The 4,798-nt window shown below is 44.1% G+C and overlaps 1 pseudogene; it reads right to left on the bottom strand.

Annotated features, from left to right (window-relative positions):
• Positions 1-323: 323 nt before the first annotated feature.
• Positions 324-4,399, bottom strand: LOC129867786 (E3 ubiquitin-protein ligase RNF26-like; annotated as a pseudogene).
• Positions 4,400-4,798: the final 399 nt, after the last annotated feature.

The raw sequence follows: 4,798 nt of genomic DNA, 5'->3' as shown, positions 1-4,798 counted from the left end.
TAAACACAAAGGGGATTTAACTTTAGAAAAACAGCCCTAATGTTGGAAACAAACATCAATATGTTTTGGTCCAGAGGCACCCATTTTCTTTTACATACAGCAGGTTAAAGTACTAAGGAGTTTGGTCTGTTTCTTGTTTAAATTTTTGCCATGATGCCAGTATCATAATATTTTTTCCATCACAGCTAACTTTGGTTGTTTTCAGAATGGCTGCATTTCTTTCTCTCAATTTATCTCAGTGTCCCTCTCTTTGACTCTGGAGGTGTCTAAAATGGGACCACATAGTGCACTACCAGGCCCCTTGGTCTCTCAGAGGAAGATGGCTATGTGATGGCCTGTCGGCAGAGAGGACCGCTGTGCTGTTAGGGGGGCTGCTGCAGCAAGATGGCCGAGCAGTGGTGACACAGGCGGCAGCAGGGCAACACGTTCTTGACCCTGTCCTGACAGATCACTAACTTCTTCCTCTCCTCACGCTCCTTCAACAGGCTGAGGAGGCCAGTGTCTACTGGGGGGGGGGGGGCAGCTGCTGCTTCACTGTAGTCCTTGTTGTTGTAGACGGGTGGTGGTATTGTTCTGGGTCAAGGTTTATGTCATCCCACCTACTGTTGAAGTGTTGAGTATAACTCCACTTGTTCTCTTCCAATCTGGGGGTAGAAGGGTATCTGTATGGTCAGAATGACTACCTGGGGCCCTTAGATCCATGACTGGTGCCCCACTCCACTTTCGGCAACAGAAGGCTGTACTCAATCAATCAAATGTATTTATAAAACCCTTTTTACATCAGCTGATGTCACAAAGTGCTGTACAGAAACCTAGCCTAAAACCCCAAACAGCAAGCAATGCAGGTGTAGAAGCACAGTGTCTAGGAAAAACTCCATAGAAAGGCCAGAACCTAAGAAGAAACCTAGAGAGGAACCAGGCTATGAGGGCTGGTCAGTCCTTGGCTGTGCAGGGTGGAGATTATAACAGAACATGGCCAAGATGTTCAAAGATGACCAGTAGGGTCAAATAATAGTAATCACAATGGTTTTAGAGGGTGCAACAGGTCAGCACCTCAGGAGTAAATGTCAGTTGGCTTTTCATAGCCGATCATTCAGAGTATCTCTACCGCTCCTGCTGTCTCTAGAGAGTTGAGAGTGAGAGAGACTCCTAGGGATGGCATGGACGAGAGAGGGGAACCGGCCAGGCAGAGACAGCAAGGGTGGTTCGTTGCTCCAGTGCCTTTCCGTTCACCTTCACACTCCTGGGCCAGACTACACTCAATCATAGGACCTACTGAAGAGATGAGTCTTCAATAAAGACTTAAAGGTTGAGACGGAGTCTGCGTCTCTCACATGGATAGGTAGACCATTCCATAAAAATGGAGCTCTATAGGAGAAAGCCCTGCCTCCAGCTGTTTGCTTAGAAATTCTAGGGACAATAAGGAGGCCTGCGACCATAGCATATGTGTAGGTATGTACAGCAGGACCAAATCGGAAAGATAGGTAGGAGCAAGTGATGGGGTCAAACTGGGGTCATGATAGGGGCTGCACCAAATGTTTGATGTGTTATAATAAATGCTTATGTTGTATTAATAGATGGGGAGGGGCTATGGGACCCCTCCTCCACATTTATAGGGTCCTAGACTACAGATTAACAATATATATATATTCATTATAAGGTTTTAAAATTGTTCCAGTCTTCTAAGTCTCTGCCTCTTAAAAAGAAATGGTCTGAGAAATGTGTGAATTATTGCATGGGGTCTGTGAGAAAGCACTTCAAAGATAAACATAGAACCCTGCAGGGGAGTAAACGAGATAAGAGACTAGTCAGAAATACCTCTAGAAATCAACTTGGGGGAGTGGACATTTACTGTTGAGGCCTTAGAAAACACTGGAACTATTGTATCTCTCTTGCAAGTTTGTATAGCTGTGTATGCATGGGCTTGGTCTGATGAGTAGAAGGTAATGACGTAAGCAGTGACATCACTAGGGCTGGACTTCGGGCTTAATAAAATAATTTGGGACTTTTCCTATGGGGCAGAACTCATCACATGTGTGATGTTTGATCTTTGACTTCTGTCTACAGCTGTATTTTGATTAAAATTGTTATGATTTATAAGTGCACATTTTGAGTGTTCCTTATTTGTGAGCACAGAAAAACGGAACCAACACAAGCCCATGTAATGCTTTGTAGGTTAGCAGTAAAACCTTAATCAGCCCTTGCCTTAACAGGAAGCCATTGTAGAGAGGCTAGCACTGGAGTAACATGATCAAATATTTTGGTTCTAGTCAAGATTCTAGCAGCCGTGTTTAGCACTAACTGAAGTGTATTTATTGCCTTATCCAGGTAGCTGGAAAGTAGAGCATTGCAGTAGTCTAACATACAAGTGACAAAAGCATGGATTAATTTCTCTGCATCATTTTTGGACAGAAAGTTTCTGATTTTTGCAATGTGACGTAGATGGTCTTGATATGTTCGTCAAAAGAGAGATCAGGGTCCAGAGTAACGCCAAGGTCCTTCACAGTTTTATTTGAGACGACACTACAACCATCAAGATTAATTGTCAGATTCAACAGAAGATCTCTTTGTTTCTTGGGACCTAGAACTAGCATCTCTGTTTTGTCCGAGTTTAAAAGTAGAACATTTGCCGCCATCCACTTCCTTATGTCTGAAACACAGGCTGCCAGGGAGGGCAATTTTGGGGCTTCACCATGTTTCAATGAAATGTACACCTGTGTGTCATCCGCATAGCAGTGAAAGTTAACATTGTGTTTCCGATTGACATCACCAAGAGGTTAAATATATAGTGAAACCAATATTGGTACTAAAACGGAGCCTTGAGGAACACTGACATTTACAGTTGATTTGTCAGAGGACAAACCATCCACAGAGACAAACGGATATCTTTCCGACAGATAAGATCTAAACCAGGCCAGAACTTGTCTGTGTAGACCAATTTGGGTTTCCAATCTCTCCAAAAGAATGTGGTGATCGATGGTATCAAAAGCAGCACTAAGGTCTAGGAGCACGAGGACAGATAAAGAGCCTCGGTCTGACGCCATTAAAAGGTAATTTACCACCTTCACAAGTGCAGTCTCAGTGCTATGATGGGGTCTAAAACCCGACTGAGTGTTTCGTATTCATTGTTTGTCTTCAGGAAGGCCGTGAGTTGCTGCGCAACAGCCTTTTCTAAACATTTTGAGAGGAATGGCAGATTTGATATAGGCCGATTAGTTTTTTATATTTTCTGTGTCAAGGTTTGGCTTTTTCAAGAGAGGCATTTTTACTGCCACTTTTAGTGAGTTTGGTAAACATCCGGTGGATAGAGTCGTTTATTATGTTCAACATAAGGGGGCCAAGCACAGGAAGCAGCTCTTTCAGTATTTAGATGGAATAGGGTCCAGTATGCAGCTTGAAGTTTTAGAGGCCATGATTATTTTCATCAATGTGTCAAGAGATTTAGTATTAAAAAACTTGAGTGTCTCCCTTTATTCCTAGGTCCTGGCAGAGTTGTGCAGACTCAGGACAACTGAGCTTTGGAGGAATACGCAGATTTAAAGAGGAGTCCGTCATTTGCTTTCTAATGATCATGTACTGTTCTGCTTCTTGGCTGTCCGGCTTGTGCCACCTGCCCCATGGCCTGTGGTCTGGCAGCATTATCCTGAAGAGCTTGAGCTCGTTCCATGGCCAGCAGGTAAAGTCTACAGATGGTCCTCTGTAGACTTAGCATTCCTGGTATGGTGTTGACAAAGTGAAGACTTTGCTTGGCCACACGAGGCAGTGCCGGGTTGACATAGAGCAAGGTCAAAGCAATGATGACCGGTGTTAGGAGCAGGCAATAGATGTTGAACAGACACACTAGAGCCCAGAAACTCCAGGGCTAGCTGGCAGGGTGTCCAAAGCAGTACAGAGGTGCCCACCAGGCAGCTGTATAGAAAGGCGAGAAGGGAGGGCCAGCTCCAAGGCTTATGCAGGGGGCTTGATACTGCCTCCCAGGCCCCTACCATTGCAGAGAAGCAGTTCTGAGTGCCAATGAGAAGTCTGTTCAAGCACAGTATGTGCGGACATTAGTCCACAGTGTAGCAGCTCCTTGCTGCTCCACACAACATAAGAAGAGAGGTGGCCCACCATTTTGAAACTCAAACACCCCTCCTAAGGTCTGCATCCATCCCTCCAGTACATTACAAGCTCAGTGTGCTGTGCTTATGACCACCTCTGTTACAGTGAGGAAGGAGTTCAGGGCACAGTTATAGCATTCTAGTAAGGTGGAGCCACTCGGCACCACTGGCAGAGAGGAACCCATGTGGGAGAAAAGTCGGCCTAGCCAATTCACAAACCGGATGATCACTTCCAGTAGAAGGCAAAAAGTATCCAGGCATTTTCCAATAGCACAGGAAGCAAAGTTCACTACGTCCATATTAGTGTACCCTACAGAAAACAAAAACATTTGTTAAAGTTTGCCATTGAACTAACTTACATTTCAAAACATGTTTATAATGTTATACACCTGTGCAAGATAACTAGCTAATTAGCAGATTCAACTTCAGTGGACCATATAGGAGCATCATACAAAACATAGCAAGTTAGATAGCATGCTAGCAGTTATGCTAAGCAGCATAGCTAGCTAACTTTCAAGCTGTGCTACATCAAGTGGCTCGCTAAAGCAGTTATTACTACTTTCCAATTACCTAACATGAACTGAGATGAACAGAAACTAGAAAAAGTTACATTGCACAAAAACATCTCTAGTTAGCTAACGTTATGTAGCTAGTCTGCTACTCTTAATGGCAACTCAACCTACTATTTGCTAGCGAGT

This window comes from Salvelinus fontinalis, chromosome 13 (genome assembly GCF_029448725.1).
Source record: "Salvelinus fontinalis isolate EN_2023a chromosome 13, ASM2944872v1, whole genome shotgun sequence".
Classification (NCBI taxonomy): Eukaryota; Metazoa; Chordata; class Actinopteri; order Salmoniformes; family Salmonidae; genus Salvelinus; species Salvelinus fontinalis.
This window is presented reverse-complemented; position numbering and strand designations above follow the sequence as displayed.